The sequence below is a fragment of the Ammospiza nelsoni genome, chromosome W (assembly GCF_027579445.1).
Source record: "Ammospiza nelsoni isolate bAmmNel1 chromosome W, bAmmNel1.pri, whole genome shotgun sequence".
Taxonomy (NCBI): Eukaryota; Metazoa; Chordata; class Aves; order Passeriformes; family Passerellidae; genus Ammospiza; species Ammospiza nelsoni.
In genome coordinates this window covers 5,026,281-5,050,628 of record NC_080668.1, presented here as the reverse complement: position 1 = coordinate 5,050,628, position 24,348 = coordinate 5,026,281, and the positions used below count along the sequence as shown (strand labels likewise).

Below are 24,348 nucleotides of genomic sequence, written 5' to 3'. Positions count from 1 at the left end.
GAATGGCAAGAATGAGAACTGTGAGCACTTCAAAGAATCAGAGGAGAAAATATCAAAGTAGAGTGCCGGGTCATCAATAGGACGGCTTATGAGAGATCAAATGCAGTTAGTGTCTCAACCTCTCCTGGTGTATATGAACACCAGGAAGTTTGTGATAGCCTAAGTGAATCAGACTTTCAGTGTAATTTCACCTTGATACAGCCTGTAGAAGTGACCTGCCTTTGAGCTGGAGTTGCTATCAGACTTTCATTTAAATTCAAAGTAGACACTGCACTTTTTACAATAGCAGGGCCTTATACAACCCACACTAGGACTCAAATAGCTCAAACTCAACCCAAACTTGAACCTGAAGTGTATGAAATAGGCCCCTACATAGTGAGGAATGTGTGTGAACAACAACTATTATTCAATCCAGAATGGTCTCTCAAACGTGTGGAGTTGCTAATGCAAATTAACATCTCAAAAATCCAACCAGCCTGCTCCTCCTTCCTAAAAACATTCTTTGAAGGCTAGACAACATAGTTACAAAGAAAAGTATATCTCAATAGCAGAATAAGAAAAGATCTAACTGGAATATTAGAGACAAGATTAGGAGTTTTAAATGGAATTGATTCAGAAATACTGATGAATAAACTGGCCACTGCAGCAGGTAGCCTAACAAAATTGAAGCAGCCTTTACAGTCATCTCTATTGGCATTAAGAACTAGCCAGTGGAAGATTTCAAAGGTGCTGCCAAAGTGAGAAACAGCCAGAGACCAAGACCACAAGTTAATAGTAGAAGCACTTAGTACAGTTCAAGATAATGTGTCTTTAGCTTTCAGTTGTCTACAAGCACAGTTATGGATGCAGGCAACAGCAGCTCTGATCATACAGGAAGGGGGTGAAGGTAATTTTCCAGCTGAAATTCAGAAAATTGTGTGGGATAATGCAATTGATTTTGAAAGGAAGTTTCAATCCTGGTGGACTATGGTGAATTTCACCTATGATCCTGCTTCTAATGTGGCCACTGCCTTTGTGCTTACCATACGTAATGCCACTGTTTATGCTATCCATCCCATCATTGCACTAAGATTAAACCATGAAAAAACAATACTCTACCCTTCAGAACATGGAGTGTGAGCAGAAAAGATGAATGAAAAGTGGCAAACAGTAAACTTAGAATCCTGCATTATTAGAGAACAGATGGGATTCATTTGTAAAAGCAATACTATTAATGCCCACGATGTGTGTTTAGACACTGAACAGAGTATTTGTCACTTCGAAGTTCATCCAGTCACTGACCAGAAAACTGTGCTCGTATATACTAGAAAAAATTGTGTATGCCTGAGAACTGCTTGTGCTGCTGTAAAAATTGATAGCAATGATGTTCTTTTGTCTAGTAGAAATCATTCTTATTTCTGTATTTGCAATTTGTTAAGATTATCAAGTGTGGTTTTTCGTACTTAGTCCGAGTGACATCCCACCAGTTGATTGAAACCAATTACACAATGAATCACAGACTATCACCTTCTCCTATTAGAATAGACCTTATGTCGCAGACATTTTTTCACAGAAATCCTTTCTTTCAGATTTCTGCGTCTTCTGGAGGGCAGAGGCCTCAGAAGAGAACATAAACAATTATTATCAGCTGCTGTGGAATGCAACAGGGGCACCTATTTTGATTGGTGATTGGTTCATGTTCCCATGTTTATAATTAAGGGCCAATCACAAGGAACAAGCTAGGGACAGAGTCCTTGGACACAACTTTGTTATAGATTCTTTCTTGCTATTCTTGGGCTAGCAGCAGCTCTGCAACTTCTCTCTTTATTCCTATTTAGTATAGTCATAATGTATTATATATCATATATCAATAAATCCAGCCTTCTGATCTAGAAACAAGATTCCCGTCTTTCTCTCACCAGCAGCGACCCCATGCAGGGCGCTGTAACAACCTTAGATTAATAAAACAATTAATTAAGCACCAAGACCTACTAAAGATCTTGAAGAAAAACTCAAGGAAGCAGAAAGAACTGTCCAGTGTGATACAAAAAGAAATAACTAGAATCCTGCAAAGAATAGAACAAAATGCAGATCATCACTGGTGAGATGTAGTCTTTAAGTAGTCACCAACTGCAAATAGAATCATTAATAAGTTGTGTCATCCTACTGTAGTTTTGTTAATATTAGTTAGAATAAGTTTAAGATTATCCATTATCAAACGTACATGGTAAAGCACTAAAGTACACTTGTTGTCATAGGAATTTGTACAAAGTAAAAGAATTTACTTCCTCCTTTTAGGAAAGGGGGGAATGAAGCAAAGTGGATATTTTCCCGGATAGAAATCCATTTTAATTTAGGTGAAATGTACATTTTTGAGTTGAGTCTGTGGTTAGAAACCATAGTTATTTAGCCTGACTGCAAAGCCTAAGCTCAGTGAAGTTACTTTAGTGAAGGACAGAGATAAAGGGAGAGAGACAGAAGATGATAGAGAGACGAGGACTGCTGTAAGGGCAAGTTAACCTGACCTCGGAATTCTTTCTGATAAAAAGAACTAGCGGCAAATGTCATGCAAAATTCATAAAAATTAATATGTATGAACCTATTGTGAAACTGTATGCATATGTATTTGAAAAGATAATAAAAAAGGACCTGAAGTTCCCAGAGGTACGCATGCCTTTTTTGAGAAGAGCAATCTCCGCATGCGTCCAGCGCTGTAATAAACATACCAGCTTTAGAACTTTCACAAAGTTGTAGAGTACTTTTTTTTTCTCTACAAAACACATGGCTGCCAGACCTGGATCCAGGCCCATGCTTGGAGCCTGAGCTCCCACTGCAACTGTGATCCCATGCAGGAGAAGGGATTACAGGTGACCATGCCCCTGATGAGTCACAGATGTGTTAATTACCCAAAACAACCTCGCCCCTGATGAGCCACAGCTATATCCAATAAGGACGAGTGTGATAAAAGGGTGGGTTGCCTAGTCAGGGGAGCATTCCAAGGAGGGGGGAACTGAAGGAATGATTCATAAGGACTGGAGGATGGGCCAAACAGGAGAGAGAGATTTGCTGCTGTGAGGTCAGTCTGGGTCTGCAAGGGAAGCCTACAGTGGGAGTTTTCTGTAGTCAGTCAGTGAGTAGTTAGTCAGGATGGCTGAGTTGTGAAGAAGAATAAACTGGGACCCTTTATCACACTGATAAATAAGAGTGTGTGTCTTAGCTCATTTGTATCTCAAATGCGAGGTCTGCTGCAACAATCCCACTCTTTCTGGAAACAACTAACGGTTCACTTTAGTCAAGGGCAACAATGTCCACACTAATAAAAACCACCCACCTGGTGAGGCAGAAGAGCTCCAGCTCCCAGATCACAAGTGGAACTACTTACAAAATCACATCCATGCCTAATGCCCTGATTTTGGGATTTTCTCGAGAGTTCTTTAATATGTTCTATTTGTTATGGATGGATAATGAGATTATTGGCTCTTGCCCTTAAGGGATGAATATTGTGTGAATATTAAGAGAAGCTTTAGTGATGTATAGTTATGTTATTGCAGTGTAGATGTCCTCTGTTCTCTCCCTAGTTCCCCTTCCCCCCTGTATTGTTGCCATCAGACAGCCTGAGTTGCTTAGGGCAGGTAGAAAGAAGGTGTGCACATGTGCCCCTTGCATGGGGCAGTTGGGAACAGAAAAGCTTGTTGCTAGGGTGGCGTGGCATGACAACACCTAACCCTCCAATCAAGTTACAAGAAAGCAGTCTCCACCAATAAGAATAGTTGACTGACAGACTTTGGGAGGGCCAGGGTTGGCTGATGCAACCCCCCAAGAGTATAAAAGACTGAGCCATCCATCTTGAAGATGAACTGGCCATGTGGTAGGTGGCCATGAGGGCAGTTCCCAGCACTGCTATTTTTCCTTATGTAGTCCTTTTGTTGTATTTTTGTTAAGGTTTAATAAACCTTTTAAAAATTTTAAAGTGAGCAGTCATTTCTCACATATTTACGCTTTTCAAAGGGATGACATTTTATGAGGCTTCAATGAAGATAAGATTCGGCTCTAGTGCTCTAGTTTATGCATGGGGAAAATAATACTTACCTCCTCTGTCTTCATGAGGATTAATTGTGCATATTCAGCAAGCCCACATCCTCTAGAAATTGCTTAAGGGTATTTGCATAATGCCCTTAACAACACTCTAACTTTTGGTCAGCTCTGAATTGGTCAGGCAGTTGGACTAGATGATCACTATAGGTCCTTTCCAACCAAAACATTCTGTTCTGTTCTGTTCTAGCCTGTCCTATCTCCTTAATTCCTCTCCCAAGACCAAATCAACTTCTTAGTCAGTTTTTCCTTCTGCTTAGCCCACTGTTGGAGTCCAGCTGTTAACATACCTGAAAACACTTGGAGTTCAGCAGGATTCAGCATTGCACAAATAACTATTTTTGCCTCTTAAGGAGCTGTGTCAAATGTTCTCCTTTATTCCCCTACACTTTTTATCTGCTGTCAAGCAACCTGCAAGTTTGCTTGTTCAGCTGGCAGCCCTAAGAGCAAGATGAGTCATCTGAAAACCAGAATAACTCACCAGACCAGACCCATCTACCCAAATATCCCCCAAGGTGCTTGGGTGTGTATTGTCAGGGTAATTGCTTCAAAAAGTTTGCTCAGATGCTTAGTGTCTTGGTTTTGGAGACAAATTTCAGGAAAAAACACCCTGGGAAAGCACTCTAAAAGGGAAAGGACTTCAATAACTCCCTTTTCATCTGCCCATGAGAGAAATGGATACCAGCAGGTGAAAGTGGAAAAAGCCCTGTTTATTAACAAAAATACCACCAAACAAACAAAAAAAAAAAGGGTGCCCACAAGGCACAGAAAAAGGAAATTGAACATTACACCCCATCTCGTCGAGTGGCCAAGAAGCAAAGACAGCGACTGCCCATCTTTGTCCCTGTGAGGGGAGGAGAACAGAGTTCATGATGTGGCTGGGCACCTGTTGGATTTCTGGTGTGGGTGTTCTCCTCGCAGCCGGCGAAGTTGGTGGAGTTTAACGTCCTTTCTTTTGCTGACTCAGTCTTTCTGGGGTTTGTACTGGCTAGAGCCACCCTGCAGGCTCCCTGGGTCGGAGAGGAACAACAAAAAAAAATCCCAAAAATATTTGCCAGTGAAAAGCCTCCAGGCTGCAACAAGGAAAAATAAAAAAAAACCCAGAAGCTTCATGCCTAAATTGGTGAAAATTAATCCCCCCCCCAAAAAAAAAAGGCAAAAAAAAAAAAAGGCAAAGAAGTAACAATCCGTGTAGCTGCTGACCATCATGCCAGAGAGGGAGAGATTGAACCGAGCAGGCGCAGGAGCCCAAGGCTCCCTGACCCATCCTCTGGGTCCATCTTAAAGCTACAGCACTATTACAGCGGCCTGAGTGGGTCGCTGCTGGTGAGAGAGAGACGGTGAATCTTGTATCTTGATCAGAAGGCTGAATTTATTAATATATGATATATAATACATTATTACTATACTAATAGAATATAGAGAGAGGTTTGCAGAGCTGCTAGCTAAGCTAAGAATAGATAGAAAAGAATCCACAACAAAGTTGTGTCCAGGGACTCAGTCCCCTGGCTTGCACTGATGATTGGCCCTTAATTATAAACATAGAAAATGAGCCAATCAAGGTGAATCCTATTGCATTCCACAGCAGCTGATAATAATTGTTTACCTTCTCTTCGGGGGCCTCTGGCTCCCGAAGAGACAGAAATGTGAAATAAAGGATTTCTGTGGAGAAATGTCTGCGACACAGCACTTGTTTTCTGGGCATAAAGCAGACAGAGAATAAAGCATCATCATAAAATCACCCCAAGACACTTGGGAGAGACTTTTGAAATGACCTAAAAAACGACAAGAAATCCCAGAGTGCAGAATATTCAACTGTTTCAAGCACTCTAAAAACCTGGGACATACAAAGGGAAGCATTCATTTTAGGACTGGTGTGAGATCTGACACTTAAAGAGAGCTTCTCTTCTCTCAGACATCCTTGCAGGACTACATGAGGTCCTGCAGCCACTGCCATGGGCTAAGTCAAGGGCACAGCAACCTTGGCCTTCAAGAGCCAAAAGGACTCAATACTCAAACTCCTCTTTGCACACAACAGCCAAGTCCAGGTCACTAATTTGAGGGCACAGACCAGGTCCTAGCTCCACTACTGCCACCTGGGTTGGATAGGTCAGGGAGACAGTTCCACAGCAGACCCTAAACTACCTAAGGTCATGCTACCCAGTGGTCCAGAACTGACCTTTGTGCATAAGAAACATGTAAGTGTTTACCCAACATGAGGGACTGGAAGCAAAACACATCAGTGCTGGTTTCTGTATTGCTCCAGCTGCACGTTCTCCATCCTCAAACCGACCAAGTCTCAAGCAAGCTCAAATATATTGTGGTTGCTATAACCTAAAATCAGTACTGACTTGAAAAGAGGAGGTCATCTGGTTTTCAAGTTGTATATAGATGAAATTTGAGAGGTTATTGTTATTCCCACCATGTTACAATAACAGTAGAAAGCACCTTCTTTCCCTCCTCATCACACCCTGATCTCAATCTCCAATGGCTGAGAAATACTGAGTAGGACAAAGTTCAGAGAGCTGTTAAATTGACACAGAGGGAAAACAAACTTGATCGATGCCACTTGTGAGACACAAGCAGGTGGCCACTTTAGGAAGCTTTGGGGAAGATCCAGCCTTGCAGGCATCCTGAGAAGTGAGAAATATCTCATTTGATGTGAGAAAGATGTGCAGTAACTGAAAAGGTGGTTGGGAGAAATGAACCTTCACCACCTAGATGTTTTAAGGATTAATTACCAGTTTATTGTATCCTACACACTTAACATTTTGTTCATCCATGTATGAAAAATTTCTGTGCCAAATGCTACCATGGGACCACATCAGCATCCACACCCTTCACTTTAAAACACACCCTGAATATAAACATCACCATTCACTTATAGTCAGTGGACCCAACTTTTGGTTGTGGTTCTCTACAAGCAACCTTCAAATTCCAGAAACATGACTGACCACAATAAAACACTTCTAAGAAATGGGGAAGTTGGTAGCACCACATATCAATGTCCAAACTCACCAAGACAAGTCAGCACGTACAGCACAAACCAGTTAGATAAAAATCACATGTACCTGTTCACTAAATCAGCTTCTCTCCTAGCTCTAACTCATGGCCTGGGGTCTTTTCCCCATTCACATTCCTCATCTTTATCACACCATATATATATATATATATATATATATATATATATATATATATATATATATATATATAACCAAAATATTTTTAAAAGAAAAAATGTTAAACTAAAAATTGTTGCAACTTCTGTTGAAGCTGAAATAGTCCATTCAAGTATGGCTTAAATATACTCATGTTCAAACTCACCAGCACAACCAAGCTCAATATTTCCCCAAAACTTCTGACTAATTGACAAAGATGAACAACTTTTTAATGCTACCTTACCAGTGGTGGTTCAAAACTCCAGAACAAAAATATGTCCATCAGAAACTCTCCCAGACATTTCTGATGGCTTTGTCTCCTCTAATAAAGCCTTTTTGTGCTAAAATGAATACTCCTTACACACCTCCTTTCTGTGGAAGGCACAAAGCTCACACAAACCTCATGGGTGATGCTCCAGGGCCAGGCAAGAGTATACAAGTAATGATCAATCCTTAAAAAAACAACCAAACAACAAAAGTCTTCCACCAGCATCATCACAAAACCCATGAGAATCCCATCCCAAACCCATACAGGTAGCTGGACTTTAGCAGAAAGCTGAAGCCCCATGGTAGTGAGATGTGGCACTGCTCACCCTCCATTCTGCATCTTCCGCCGCTTGCTCCTACCACCAGCTGGACTACACCAGTATTGGTGCTGCTGTCTTCCAAGCTGCTGGCTGGGGAAGGGCAGGGAGGGGGTGGAAAAAAACAGTCTCTCCGCACCGACACAACATGGCCTAGCCTTGGGACCAGTTCAAGCTTTGTGCCTCTGACAGGGTTTGCAAAATTCACTCCGAAAGAGTTTCTGATTGCGAAATGCAGTTTTTCTGAGTTGCTGCTGTTGCAAACCCAGAAAAACCCACCTGAGACAACCTTTAACGAAGTAGAGCTTCTGCCCCAAGCAAAAGCCACCAGGCAGAAAAGGACTTGGCTTGGGTGTCCCGACTTTTTTAAAAGACCGGCACCTCCTGATTTTGTGATTTCGTTTCTGGCTGCGTTGCCAGGACTTTAAGAGACAGCAACACATTTTTGGAACAGATAGATATGGAGTACATCAACATCTTGGGATACCAAGGACATTATCCACCCCTTACTTTCACCATGATATTTTCTGAAAAATCCCTTCGCCGGGATTTTTTCTCCTGAGAAGATGAGAAGCCTCAGCTTTTCCATGTTTTGCCTCTCTGGAATGTGGTCTGGAGATTGTTTATCCAAACATGTGAATTGTTTTTAATTAATGGTCAATCACAGCCAGCTGTGTCAGACTCTGAGTTTGTCACGGGTTTTTATTATTATTCTTTGCTAGCCTTCTCTCTGTATCCTTTCTCTTTCTTTAGTATAGTTTTAGTATATAATATAATATAATATAATATAATATAATATAATATAATATAACGTAACGTAACATAATATAATATAATAATAAATCAGCCTTCTGAGAACTTGCAGTCAAATTCTCATCTCTCACCTCGTCCTGGGGACCCTCACAACACCACAGCACCTTACTCCATATCATTTACCTCATGCCCAAATTAATACCTTTCAGATGTATACATATCTATAGATATACATATAACTGCATACAAATACAATTATTTCAGTAGCCACTGACCATCCCCCAGGACATGGATGGAGTTCATTTGGTCTATGACTGATGTATCTGGAGCAGACCATTCTCATTGTCCATAGTAGTTAAAACATGCAGTGGCAGTGCCATTCAGCAACCAATGTTACATATGCATTCCAACATTACAGGCTTGTCTCACCCAAAGTCAAATGCCCTTGAGGTGCACAACATGTTTCCTTGTCCCTCTGCATTATACACCAAGTGTTGGGGACGATGAAACAGGAAAGCCTTATAAATCTAATTGCCTGGCAAAAAATTTTAAGAATATGGAAACTATAAGCGAAATTGAAATGAAAGCAAGCCTTGAGATACCTTAGTTACTGAACAACTGGAAAACAATAGTATGGCCGGCTGAAGGTAATCCCCTTTTGATGAAACAATACTCACTGCTTGCAGACAAATCCAAGGGTCAGAGCAGACCCTAGTAACTTGGCATAAGGGGTCCAAAGAGTAGTTTTTAGTGTTTAAAATGTAACACAGTGTCCTGGTTTAGGGCAAATTTGTTAAAGAATCTGCAAAGGAGGGCCCCTCCAGAAAGCAAAACCCACACGGCCCCTCCCCCCCCCCACCGGTTCGGGAAAAAATTCCTTGGAGAGAGGTGGAAAGAACCTGTTTTTTTGACTGGCCCAGCACCCCCCAGCACACAAAATGAACAATACCCGATGACACCGCTCTGAGAAAGATGACAAAATCAGAAAGTCTCTTTCGGGGGTGGTTGCTCTGTTCTCAGTCCCTCCGGCGCTGGGCAGCTGCTGCAGCCGAACCTTCGGTGTTCCCGGGTCCCAGTCCGGAGCAAGTTTGAGATGGTCACAGGAACAGGAGAGGAGAAACAGTCCGGGAAGGAATTTGGACTGTTTAGCTAGAACTAGCTAATAAGCAGATGCAAAAGCGGGAGGAGAAGCAAGAGCAGAAGAGCAAGCAAGCAAAGCAGCAAGCTGAAAGCCAGAAGTGAAAAACAGCCCTATGTACTGCTGTCTCTGTGTTCCTGATAAGAGAAACCCAAACAAACTTCCACTCTTCAGAGCCAGTCTTAAAGGCACAGAACAGATGAATGGGGATACAAGCATTATCACGTCACCCCAGGACACACAGTATGGTCATGTATAATTCTTATAGGCTGTATGTAAATGCTATAAGATTTATATCTTGTATTATGTCGGAATTCAGGACATCCCTCTGGCTGTCCTGGATTGCCCGAACCCCTGCCAGGGGGCTCAGAGACCTTGGCACAGAGCCCAAGATGCCTGTGACTTTGATTATGAGCCATGGAAAAAATTACCAGTCTTATATGAGGATATGCAAGCCATGAAAGACTAAGTAGAATAATAATTAGTTTGTCATGGGGTGCAAAATGTAGAATTTTGGGGTTTTTAGAATGGGGGTTCAGAAGGCAAGGTGGAGGAATCTGGGTGTGTCCAGTCTTTCTCCTTCTTCTTCTTTGCCTCCATCTTCTGCTGTGATGCTGGCACTTTTGGATTGGTTTAGAGTAGAAGCTCACTGTCTAACATAGGTGATAGGTATTGGGAAGTTATAGTAAATAATGTACATGTAGTTTTTAATATAAAAAGATACCACCCCAAGGGCAGCTGGAGTACCTCTATCTGACCTGCTGAACGGACCTCGGCAGGCCAGAGAAAGAATTTTATAGATAAGAAACAATAAACAACCTTGAGACCGAGAGCTGAAGAGTTCTGACTCCTTCTTCGACCACCGGGCTGGGAAAAGAGACTTTCTAACATATCTCGGGGTCACTCTGACCAGCAGAAGTCCTGCAAATATTAGATTAGTTAATAAAAATTAGAATATTCAACACAGAAGAAGACTTATAGTATTATAGCAACAACCTCGCTCTCTCTCATCCTCTTTACCATGCTTTTGCCTTCTTTCTCTTTACCACTCTCTTTACCTCTCTCTCCCTCTTTCAGGCCTGCTCCGAGCTGCAGCTGGCAGCTCCAAGCAGGGCCCCTGCACGCACACCCTTTACAATAAACCACAAGTTCCAAGACCTAGCTTCAGAGATCTCTCGTCTTCTTCCATCCCAACCATCCTACCCCCGTCACTCCTACAACCAAGTGTAACCAGCTCCTTGAGCAAAAACAATCCCACTGACAGGTTTGCCTTTGCTCAAAATGGGATTAATCCACACCATCCTTCCTAACATACCTCTCATATGCATGACAGGGACTTTATCTCCATCAGCTGTACACAGGGGTTTGGATTGAGCAGGGCCAGTTAAGTTAGTGGAACTTCTGAAGTTAACCAACCATATAGCCTTTGCTAAATGCAGATCCCACTGCTTGAAGGTTCCACTGCACATTCACTTCAGCATGGTTTTTAACAGTCCATTGCATCATTCGACTTTCCTAGGAACTTGTGCATGATAGGGAATACAATACACTCAATAGCATGTTCTCTAGGCCAGGTGTCTATGAGGCTACTTTTGAAATGAGTCCCACTCTTCAACTCAATTCTTTCAAGGGTGCCATCTCACCAAAGGACTTGCTTTTCAAGGCCCAGGATGGTGTTCCGGGCAGTGGTGTGAGACACTGGGTATGTCTCCAGCCATCCAGTGGTTGCTTCTACCATTGTAAGCATGTAATGCTTGCCTTGCCAGGTTTGCAGTGGTGTGATGTAATTGATCTGCCAGGAATCCCCATACTTAGATCACTTACCCCCATACCACAGGGTCATTACCCACTTGGCCTGCTTGATTGCAGCACACTTTTAACACTTATGGATAACCTGGGATATAGTGTCCATGTTTAAGTCCGCTCCTCAGTCATGAGCCCATCAGTATGTTGCATCTCTTCCCTGATAACCTGAGGTATCATGGGCCCACTGAGCCAGAAATAACTCTCCCTTATGTTGCTAGTCTAGATCTACCTATGACACTTGGATCTTGGCTTCCCAATCCACTTGTCTGTTGTTGTGGTGCTCCTCATTAGCCCAACTCTCAGGCACATGTGCATCTACATGGCAGACTTTCACTATCAGCTTCTCTACCTAGGTAACGATGTCTTGCCACTCTTCGGCAGCCCATATGCGTTTTCCCAACTCCAGAACCTGAGAGGTCATTCTCGAGTCTCTCAAGGTACCTTCTGGCTGAGGCTCCAAGAAGGACCATTATTCCTGGCTGTGGTGTAGATCATGTTCTTCACATCCTCTCCTGTCCTGACTGGGCCAAGGCCTACCATATGGCAAATTTCCTGCTTGATCTGTTCAAAGGCTTGCTGTTTCTTAGGGCCCCACTTGAAGTCATTTTTCTTTCATGTCACAAGGTAGAGAAGACTTACAATCTGGATGTACTTGGGGATGTGCATCTTCCAAAAACCCATGGTGCCTAGTAAAGCTTGTGTTTCTTTCTTGATGATCAGAGGGACATAGCATCTATTCTACTGGTAACCTTGGTTGGAATCTGGGCATCTGTCTTGCCACTTAACTCCTAGGAACTTAATTTCCTGATCAGGTCCCTTTACTTTGTTTGATGGCAAAACTACCTTTCAGGAAAATCTGGACTATTTTATCCCCTTTCTCAAAAACTTCCTCTCCTGTCCTGCCCCACACGATGATGTCGTCGATGTACTGCAAGTATTCTGGAGCCTCGCCCTTTTCCAGCGCAGTCTGGGAGAAAGTTGGGAAAAAATTCTATATCTTGCAATCTGAGGGGAATTTTCAGGTTGGGAAATTTTATCCAATTTTTTTCTCTATTTATGAAGTGATTGAGAGTTTGGAGCGGAATTCAAGGAATGTTGAGTTCAGTACTCCAATTATTACCCCAGCTGTTGTGTCCCTCCCCCCATGTCCCTGTTCCTTCGCCCCTCAGGACAGGTCTGGAGATGGAAACTGCCTAAAGGCACAGGAGAGCTACCTGCCTTCTGCTACCTCTGGTTCTCTCCTGTCCCCTTCTCAGGATGACACTGGCCATGCCACCCAGGGCTCCAACCTAACCCTCTTTCCTATGCCCATGTGCCCAATTTCTCCATTCAGTTCTATGGCTCAAAATGGCACCAGCCTCATGGGTGGACCCTCCAGTTTGAATGATGTGGTGCGAAATTTCCTGCCGTAGCCACACAAAATAGCGCCTGTGATCCTCCTCCTCCTCCCTTCCCCTCTCCTGCCTCCGTGTCGGGCTTCACCCCCACATTGGGCTTTGCCCTCACATCAGGACCCTTCTGCTTCCATTGGGAAGCCCTGCCCTTGTGCAGCCCCTGCCCCCTCCAACCTGGCCGCTCCTGGTTCCCATGCTTCCACTTTGGGAACCGGAAGTGACGCTGACCAGAAGGTAGCCATCTTGGATACCAAAGACCCCAAGCCCCGGGGCTTGCCAGTCAGCCAGGGCTCTCGTGGCCATGCCAGCACATCTCCCTCCTCAGAGAAGGGCAGTGATTCCTCAGATTCGGATACTGATTCTGGAGATCACTGGGCAGAGGTATGAAAGCAAGCAGCTCGGGAGGGTGATTGGGATATAGCTAGAAAGCTGCAAATCCCAGCAGCCCCAGTTATATTTAAAAGAGGGAGGAACACTAAGTGAGAGTCAATTCCATATGGGGAACTTAAGGAATTATGTAAAGATTATGGGAGGAAATCACCCTAATTTAAAAACTGTTTACAAGTGACTTTCTCAGGCCATGCCCTTGTGCCACACGACCTTCAGCACATTATGTCCCTCCTCCTCTCACCCAAAGAGATTCTTCTGTCGGAATATATTTGGAAAAAACAACTAAAATCATTATTAAATAATTACAAAGGTGAGGATGGACAGGCCCATTTGACTTTAGTGAAATTAAATGGAGATGACAATTTCAAAAACACACATGAGCAGGCACAATTTATCCCCAGAACTGTTTTAGAGGACATTAAAAATTCTGCCCAGAATGCTTTATTCCAAACACCAGATGTCACCACCCCACAAAAAATTTTATCTGACATTCGCCAGAGCATTGATGAGACATTTATTAAATTCATAGATAGACTAAAAGACACTATTGATAAGCAAATAGATTGCCCAAGGGCTGGAGAGGAGCTGCTCAGCAAGCTAGCAGTGTCCAACGCAAATGCAGAATGCAAGAAAATTATAAGAGCACTCCCTTGAGACCCTGAAACCAACATTCAGCAAATGGAGGAAGCCTGTACCTGTCTGTCCTGGTTTAGGGAAAATTTGGGAGAAAACCTCCAAAAGAAGGGCCCCTTCAGAAAGCAAACCCACACGGCCCCTCCCCCCAACCGGTTTGGGAAGGATTCCTCCGAAAGAAGTGGAAAGAATCTGTGTATTTAACAGGCACAGAACCCCCCAGCACACAAAATGAACAATACTGGATGATACCACTCTTTCACTGCTCTGAAAAAGGTGACAAATTCAGAAAGTCTCTCTCGGGGATGATCGCTCTGTGTGCTGGTTTGACCGGAAAATGGGAATTCTGGGATGCTGTAGTCAAACCAATGGGTGCTCAGATTTTAATATTGGCACCTGATGTAGCCACTGAGGTTCGGACACAGCTCCGAGAACACACAGGGGTTAAAAACCAGAGCTGCTCCCCCAGTAAGCTCTCTTGGGACTTCAAGGGAAAGAGGTCGGATCTCCCTCCCCCATTCAGCTGCTGCTGCTTGGCAGGGGAGGGGCAGCCCTGCGGTAGGCCTGGGCCTGGACAGAGATGGGGGGTGAAGAGGCCCTTGAGGATGGAAGGGTGGAGGAGCACCAAGAGACATCAGACAGCCACCCCCAGGGGAGAGGAGAGAGAGAGAGGGAGAGCCGGTGTCTGAATTTGATAGCGGCCGGCCCAGGAGGGAAAGGGGGGGTGTGGCGAGAAGGTGACCGGCAGGGCAACATGGAAGTTCCAGAGCTCTGGGACAGGCAGAGACTGAAATTTTTAACCCTTTTCTTGCATGATTGAAACCTTGCAAATGCTGATCCTCCTGGAGCTGAATGAGAAGAGAGATAAGAGATGAGATAAAAAGGGATGGGCCACGAGGGAAGTGGAGAAGACTCTTGAGTGGGGGAGAGATGATGGAGTGGGCTGGACTTTTCTTGTGTGGCCATAGACTGAACCATTTTTTTCCTGTGACACAGAGTCTGCATTTAGGGGGAGGCAGTGCCTCAGAACCAGGAGGATTCAGTGTGGGTACCCCTCAGCCCCAGGGGGTGAAAAATTTGGGGGGGACAGATGTCCCGAAGGAGAGACTGTGCCTTTTTTGGAGTGAGACACGGCATCCTTGAAAGACAACCCTAGAAGCAGCTCTGGTTCATGCACAGTGGTGAGAGCACTGGGCATGGAAGGAAGGTGCCACGATGGCAAAGGACTTTCCGGGCGGTGCTATGAGTGACATGGAAACACACGAGGTTTCAATGGTGCTTCCAGGGGAAGCCTATGGTGCAAGAAGGACTCCTCTCCTCTTCATGAACTGAAGATTGAGTATTCTAAAGGGTGGTGCCGGACTGAGAGTTGGTGATTTTGGGGGAATGTATTGCATTGGGAAATTTGGTGGGTGGGAGGAGGAAAATGCTTTTGTAAGGTTTTCATTTTCCTTGTGTTTTTTTTTCTTTTTCCTGTAGTGTAGTTAATAAAGTTTTCTTTATTTCTAACCTGGAGCATGCTTTGCTTATTCCTGGTCACATCTCACAGCAGACACCAGGGAGAGGGTATTCTCATGGGGGCACTGGCATTGTGCCAGGTCGAACCATGACACTGTTATCCATCCCTCCAGCCCTGGGGTAGCTGCTGCAGCCACAAGGTGCAAACTCTCGGTGTTTCCCAGGCCCCAGTCCAGAGCAGGTTCAAGTAGGACCAAAAAAGGGAAAGGAAAAATAGTCCAGGAAAAATTTGGACTGCTTAGCTAAACTACCTAATGAGCAGAAGCAATAAGCAAGAGCAAAGCAGGAGTAAAGCAGAAGCAAGAGCAAGAGCAAACCAAAAAGCCAAGCAAACAGAAAAAGCAGCACTATGTACTGCCCCGTCTGTGTGTCCCGCCAGCTGTGGGGGAGTGGCTGATAGCAAAACCAAAACAAAACATTCACTCTTCAGAGCCAGTCTTGAAGGCACAGAACATACTATCCAGCATAAACAGAATACACGAATGGGGATACAAGCATCATAAAGTCACCCTAGAACACTGTCTCAGAACTACAGAACATATGGTAGCCCTGGCAGACAGCAAAGGAGTGTCTGAAGACTTTGTGGCACAGAATAAACAAAATATGAGATGCTTTAAGTATGGTGAACTGGGCCAGCTCAAGGTGGAATATGATAAAGACTTTTTGCAGAAACACCCCTCCACTGGTTGTCCCTCCACTGCATGCCAAGACTACAAGGAACATTTTAAACACTGTCCCCAGTTTCAATATCACCAGAAGATCCAGCATCATCTGCCTTACCAGCAGCACCAGGGAAACTTCCAGCCAAGCACAGGGTGGCCCTGCGTTACAACACCAAATGCCAAGATGTTCCATCCTTCTTTCCCCACTGTCCTGGTTTAGGACAAATTAGGGGAAATCTCCAAAAGGGAGCCCCCCAAAACAAAACAAACCTCCAACCACCCCTCCCCCAACACCGGGTTCGGGAAGGAATTTCTCGGAGGAGCAAAGTGGAAAACAAAACCTATTTATTTACAAGTAACAAAAGAACACTCCCCAACACAAGAAAAGAAAAGAAAACAAAAAACAGACTGTGTGTTGAGAGGGCGCGGCGCTTCTCTGCAAGCTTCGGGTGTCCTGGACGTCTCAGGTCAGGTCCGGAGCCGGTCCAGTATCTTCAGGGGAGGGTAAGAAAGAGGGAGCAAGAGAAAAGAAAAAAAACAGCACAAAAAGCAGAAAGCAAGCAAGCAAAGCGGCTAGCCAAGCCAAGCAGCAAAAGCCAAAAGCAAAAAAGGCCTGGTCAAACACTCCCCCCTCTCTTCCCCGCCCTGCCGCAGCAAGACGGCCGGGGGGGGGGGGAAGAGAGAAAAGGCACAGCTGCCAGACACAACACACGATATTGGGATAAAGGCTGTCAACCCACGACACTCCACCCCTTTTCCCATATCGTGAATATACAATAAAAACTTTCATTTCACTTACTCACACCTTTGACACTTACGCATTCCTCTCATCTTACTTGCTCAGACCTTTGACACTTACAGTTTCCTTCTGTCTCACATTCAACAAACAATGACATTCATATATGAGTCTCATCCCACAATCAGGTCTCCCTGAGGCACACACCGTGTTGTTCCATCTTTCTGCATTATCCACCATGTATAACCTGGTCCTTGAGCAAAGACAATCCCACGGATGGGTTTGTCTGTACTCGAGACAGGGTTGATCCATACTGTCTTTCCCAACAAACCTCTGACATGGGCCACTGGGCTTTATCCCCATCTACTATATTAAGGAGCTCACACTGAGCAGGACCCGCTCGGTTGGTGGAACCTCGAGTGTTAACTAACCAGGTAGCCTTCGCCAAATGCTGCTCCCAGTTTTTTAAAGACCCCCCACCCAATGCTTTTAAGGTGGTTTTTAACAATCCATTATACCTTTCCACTTTCCCTGCAGCTGGTGCATGATAGGGGATATGGTATATCCACTCGATGCCATGTTCCCTAGCCCAAGTATTAATAAGATTGTTTTTAAAATGAGTTCCATTATCCGACTCAATTCTCTCGGGAGTACCGTGCCTCCAAAGGACCTGCTTTTCAAGGCCCAAGATAGTGTTACGGGATGTGGCATGAGACACAGGGTAGGTTTCCAACCATCCCGTGGTGGCTTCTACCATGGTTAGTACATAGCGCTTGCCCTGGCGGGTTTGAGGCAGTGTGATGTAATCAATCTGCCAGGCCTCCCCGTATTTGTACTTAGACCACCGCCCCCCATACCAGAGGGGCTTCACCCGCTTGGCCTGCTTGATGGCAGCGCACGTCTCACAGTCACGAATAACCTGAGAGATACTGTCCATGGTTAGATCCACCCCTCGGTCTCGTGCCCACTTATAGGTGGCATCTCTACCCTGGTGGCCTGAGGCATCATGGGCCCATCGTGCTAAGAATAACTCTCCCTTATGCTCCCAGTCGAGATCTATCTTCAACTCCCCTATCTTTGCAGCCTGATGGACTTGCTGGTTGTTTTGCTGCTCTTCATTAGCTCTACTTCTGGGGACATGGGCATCTACATGGCGAATCTTCACAGGTAACTTCTCTACCCGAGTAGCGATATCTTTCCACTCTTCTGCAGCCCAAATTGGTTTTCCTCTTCGCTGCCAGTTCGCCTTTTTCCATCTCTTCAGCCATCCCCATAGAGCATTGGCTGCCATCCAGGAATCGGTATACAAATAGAGCCTTGGCCACCTCTCTCTCTCTGCAATACCTAGGGCCAGTTGAATAGCTTTGATTTCAGCAAATTGACTGGATTCACCCTCTCCTTCAGTAGCCTCTGCAACCCGTCGAGTGGGACTCCACACAGCTGCTTTCCACCTCCGTTTCATCCCTATGACGTGACAAGAACCATCGGTGAATAGAGCATAACGTGTTTCTTCTACTGGTAACTGATTGTATGGTGGAGCTTCCTCAACCCAGGTCACTGGCTCTTGTTCCTCATCTGCGACACTAAAGCTTTCACCTTCAGGCCAATTTGTAATTATCTCCAGGATCCCAGGGCGATTTAACTTCCCAATTCGAGCGCGCTGCGTAATGAGGGCAATCCACTTACTCCAAGTAGCATTGGTGGCATGGTGGGTAGAGGGAACCTTTCCTTTGAACATCCATCCCAACACCGGTAGTCGGGGTGCCAAAAAGAGTTGTGCCTCTGTACCAATCACCTCCGAGGCGGCTTGGACTCCTTCATAGGCGGCCAAGATTTCCTTTTCTGTTGGAGTATAGTTATCTTCAGACCCCCTGTAGCTCCGACTCCAAAATCCCAATGGTCGGCCTTGGGTCTCGCCAGGTACCTTCTGCCAAAGGCTCCAGGACAGACCATGGCTCCTGGCTGCAGAGTAGAGCACGTTCTTCACATCTGGTCCCGTCCTGACTGGACCAAGGGCTACAGCATGAGCGATCTCCTGCTTGATTTGGACAAAAGCTTGCTGCTGCTCAGGGCCCCAATGGAAGTCGTTCTTCTTGCAGGTAACCAGATAAAGGGGTCTCACAATCTGACTATACTCAGGGATGTGCATCCTCCAGAAACCTATAGCGCCTAAGAAAGCTTGTGTTTCCTTTTTATCAGTTGGTGGGGACATGGCAGTGATTTTATTAATAACATCCACAGGAATCTTACGCCGTCCATCTTGCCACTTCACCCCCAAGAACTGAATTTCTCGGGCAGGTCCCTTGACTTTGCTCTTCTTAATGGCAAATCCAGCTTCCAAGAGAATATGAATTATCTTCTCTCCTTTCTCGAACACTTCTATTGCCGTGCTCCCCCAAACAATGATATCATCAATATATTGCAGATGTTCTGGAGCCTCACCCTCTTCTAGTGCAGCCTGGATCAGTCCATGACAGATGGTAGGACTGTGTTTCCACCCCTGGGGCAGTCGGTTCCAGGTATACTGCACTCCCCTCCATGTAAAAGCAAACTGAGGCCTGCATTCTGCTGCCAGAGGGATGGAGAAAAACGCGTTAGCAATATCGATGGTCGCATACCACTTTGCTGCCTTAGACTCCAGCTCGTACTGCAGTTCCAGTATGTCCGGTACAGCCGCACTCAGTGGTGGAGTCACTTCATTCAAGGCACGATAGTCCACAGTCAGTCTCCATTCTCCGTCAGATTTTCGCACAGGCCAGATAGGGCTGTTAAAGGGTGAGTGGGTTTTACTGACCACCCCTTGGCTCTCCAGCTCTCGGATCATTTTGTGGATGGGGATCACGGCATCTCGATTCGTCCGGTACTGCCTGCGGTGCACTGTTGAGGTGGCAATTGGCACTCGCTGCTCCTCTACCTTCAAGAGTCCTACTGCAGATGGGTTCTCTGATAGTCCAGACAAGGTATTCAATTGTTTAATACCCTCTATCTCCACTGCAGCTATTCCAAAAGCCCACCTGAATCCCTTAGGATCTTTGTAATAGCCATTCTGGAGGAAGTCTATGCCCAAAATACACGGAGCCTCTGGACCAGTCACAATCGGGTGTTCCTGCCATTCCTTCCCAGTCAAGCTCACCTCAGCTTCCAACAAAGTCAACTGTTGTGATCCCCCCGTCACTCCAGCAATGGAAACAGGTTCTGTCCCCACGTGTTCCGATGGCATTAAGGTACACTGTGATCCAGTGTCAACCAATGCTTCATAGTCTTGTGGCTCTGATGTGCCAGGCCATCTGATCCACACCTTCCAAAAAACCCGGTTCTCCCGTGCCTCTTCCTGACTGGAGGCAGGGCCCCTCTAAGCCAGATTGTCCTTCTTTCCTTGGGCATATGCCTTAGAAGTTCCTTCAAGGGGATCGGACATGTCATCGTCATCATTATACTTAACATCTCGGCTATGAGCGACCGGAGCTGCTATCCTTTTGGTGATACTTTCTCTTTTCTTCAAATCACGCACCCGTTGTGCCAAAGCAGCGGTGGGTTTTCCATCCCATCTCCTCATGTCTTCTCCAGACTCATGCAGAAAAGCCCATAACTCAGTCCGTGGGGTGTACCTTCTCTCCCCATCAAAGGAGCGCTAGCGTTGGACATCAGGACCTCTAATTTGTACAGCTGAGATTTGAATAAGGTCCTCCTTAATCTCTTCCCGGAGTTTCTTATGATTCTCCTCAATTTTATCCTCTAGTTTCTGCAGTCGGGTTTCCACTGCTGCAATTCTGGCATGAGTTGGGCCATGCACAGCATCTGCATACGCTCAAAGCTTCTTTGCCATATCGAGCACAGTCTCATATGTATCATCCCGCTTCATTATTGCTAGGGCAGAAGCGTATTCAGGTGGCCCAAGTCGCACGAGTTTCCTCCACATTACAGGTGTGCATGGTACCAGGTCCGGATTTCTAGTTGTTGTATCATCTGAGAAAATGAGCTCTGCCACCGCCATCTCTCTCAGGCGTTGGATCCCCTGTTCTATGGTCTTCCACCGTGTCTGCTGCATATAGAGATCATCCGTACACAGGTATCGTTCTGCTACGCTTCTTAGGACCCGTTCCCAGAGGCTGTGAGGGTTAGCCCCCCTCATCATACCTTGATCGATGACAGGATCATGTGACAGGGATCCCAAATGCCTCGCTTCAGTACCATCCAAAATCGTAACCTCGCCTGCAGCATCCCAAAGGCGGACTAACCAACTAATTATAGATTCGTCAGGTTGTCGTCTGTAATCCTTTCTTAGGCCTCTGAGGTCCTTCAGAGAAAAGGAGTCAATATTAGCTCCAGATTCTGTGCCCCTTGATGTGGCCTCTGATTTTGGTGAGGGTCCTTCTCCTGCATCATCATCCTCATCATCCTCCACCTTTCGATCGGTCTTGCCTTTACACTTTCCACCTCTTGTATTAGCTGCAACAGCCATGGTTTGGGGCCTACTGTCTGATGCAGCTGCTAGCCTGGAGCCTGGGATGTTAGCTGCAGCCTGGGTCACTGGGATAGTAACTAACTTATCTCCCTGTTCCCTTTCTGCTATCTGCTGCTCCACAGTATCTAGCAGAGTACGGTAAACAAATGCCAAGGCCCAGCTCACTGCAGTAATCCTTTCTTCCTTAGTATTACCATGGCACTTCTCCCTCAAATACTTTGCCACCTCGACTGGATTCTGAATTTGATCAGATGGAAAGTCCCAGTCTATAGGATCAGAAAATTCCTTTAAAGTCTGGCCCATGTCCTCCCATTTCCCACTCCAGTCAAGTTTTTTCCTGCTTTGTTTTACTCCTAAGTCAGGAGTGTCTCTAACCCCTCTAGAAATCTCAGTCTTCATTTTATACACACTCCAGACAGTATAGAAAAGGCTTAATAAATTAAATGCCAGAAAGATGGTTTCTTTCAAACTCAGGGGAAATTCAGTATTTTCTAATAGAGATGTCAACAATTTGGAGGACAAGTAGGAAGACAAAGGCTGAAAAGCCCCTTCCCCTTCTTCTCCCCAAACAAACTGAGTAAACAACCATAATAACAGTCCATACATTCCTGAAATAAAGTCCAGCATTTTTATCCGACACATCATCACACATAAGACCAGCACAATGACTATTCTGGTTAGTGCCCCCCGCTTACAAAAGCTACTTATTAGGGCCAACATCAGAGCTATTTTTGGGTAAGGAAATAACCCCAGGGACCACAAAAGTATTAAAACTTCAAAAACCCCTAGGGACCAGAACGACAGGCAAGCTTCCACTCCAAATGACATTATGAATCACCAATATGCCCACAAAATAGCCAAAACCAAAATATTATTGTTATAGGGTTTTTTTTTCCACTGTTTTTTGGCCTCCGTTTCCCGGCCAATGCACCAAAAAGTATATTGTCCTGGTTTAGGACAAATTAGGGGAAATCTCCAAAAGGGAGCCCCCCAAAACAAAACAAACCTCCAACCACCCCTCCCCCAACACCGGGTTCGGGAAGGAATTTCTCGGAGGAGCAAAGTGGAAAACAAAACCTATTTATTTACAAGTAACAAAAGAACACTCCCCAACACAAGAAAAGAAAAGAAAACAAAAAACAGACTGTGTGTTGAGAGGGCGCGGCGCTTCTCTGCAAGCTTCGGGTGTCCTGGACGTCTCAGGTCAGGTCCGGAGCCGGTCCAGTATCTTCAGGGGAGGGTAAGAAAGAGGGAGCAAGAGAAAAGAAAAAAAACAGCACAAAAAGCAGAAAGCAAGCAAGCAAAGCGGCTAGCCAAGCCAAGCAGCAAAAGCCAAAAGCAAAAAAGGCCTGGTCAAACACTCCCCCCTCTCTTCCCCGCCCTGCCGCAGCAAGACGGCCGGGGGGGGGGGGAAGAGAGAAAAGGCACAGCTGCCAGACACAACACACAATATTGGGATAAAGGCTGTCAACCCACGACACCCACCATCTCAGAGAGTCAAGGCACCGAGAGATCATCTATGGCGACACCTACTATGAGAAAGAGCGCCGAGTCTCCGAGGCATACCAACAGGTTCAGGCAAGGACATGACGACTACTGGTAAGCGCCACTTCCATCCAGTTTGAGGATGAGGCGAGCTACCAAATTCCCACTGGGGAATTTGGACCTTCTGATGGACCAAAGGGCATTTTAATCCTAGGGGACTCTATTAACAGAACGGACAGTCTTCAAGTACTACCGGAAGTCCGAACTGTGGGACATGGGGATGAGATTACTGTGACTGTCTCATGTGTAGACCCACCTTGGTTTTTGTCTAAGGGCACACCCATCGCCCAAGCTTTTCTCATACCCACCTGGACTGATATTTTGATGGAAAACCATATGGGTTTTTGGGCAGAGATTGTAGGCCAAGACAGATCTATTATAGAGTGTGGCTTGTTTAACAAAGGGGACAAAGTTTATCTTCAAGGTGTGGCAGATACCGGAGCAGATGTGACCATCATTGGCCGCTCTGAGTGGCCACAGGGCTGGGAACTAGTGCCAGCCAATGGAATATTATCTGGGATTGGAGGAGCTGCCACCTCTATGTGAAGCAAATGAACCATCCTTATTGAAGGGCCTGAAGGTCAGGTAGCCACAGTAAGACCTTTTGAGGTAAGGGCATCTATCACCTTACTGGGCAGGGACCTATTGTCTCAATGGGAAGCAAGGCTAGAAATCCCCTCACCGCCATGGGATTTCTAGCCAGGTCCGCTGTGGAGCGCCCTACCATACCGCTCACATGGAAAACTGATGAACCAATATGGATTGATCAGTGGCCCCTCTCAGAAGAAAAGGCGCTCAAATCCCGAGTGCAGGAGCAGTTGTCCAAGGGCCACATAGTACCATCCACTAGCCCTTGGAACACCCCTGTCTTTGTCATTCGTAAACCAGGCAAAGACAAGTGGAGGATTCTGTAAGACCTCAGGAAGATCAATGAGGTCATTGAGGACATAGGCCTCACCCTCAATGCTCCTGAAGGATTTGAAACTGGCAGTCATTGATATCAGAGACTGCTTTGTTAACATCCCCCTCCATCCCAGAGATGCCCCAAGATTTGCATTTTCCGTCCCATCAGTTAATAGACAAACCCCTCTAAAAAGGTATCAACAGGAAGTTCTTCCCCAAGGGCATGAAAAATTCCCCATCTATCTACCAAATGTTTGTTGTCTGCATTCTCTTGCCGATCCGAAAAAACTTGCCTGATGCTACAATTCTTCACTATATGGATGATATTTTAATTTGCACCAAGACTGACATATTTGGAGATAGTTCTCAAAAAGACTATTCAAGCCATTGGAGGAGCGGGATTTGAAATTGCTACAGAAAAGATTCAGCGCACCTGCCTGTGGATGTAGCTTGAACTCTGGATAAGCACAAAGACCATCATACCCCAACAACTCACCAGCAAGGACAACCCGAGAACTCTAAGGGACCTACATCAGCTATATGGGAGCATCAGCTGGGTTCATTCACTGCTAGGGATCACGACTGAGGACCT

At 45.4% G+C, this 24,348-nt stretch overlaps 1 protein-coding gene across 2 annotated transcripts in view; it reads right to left on the bottom strand.

Annotated features, from left to right (window-relative positions):
• The window catches only part of LOC132086181 (CBP80/20-dependent translation initiation factor-like), a 484,412-nt gene that overhangs the window by 439,472 nt on the left and 20,592 nt on the right, over nucleotides 1-24,348 (bottom strand). The window lies entirely within an intron of this gene.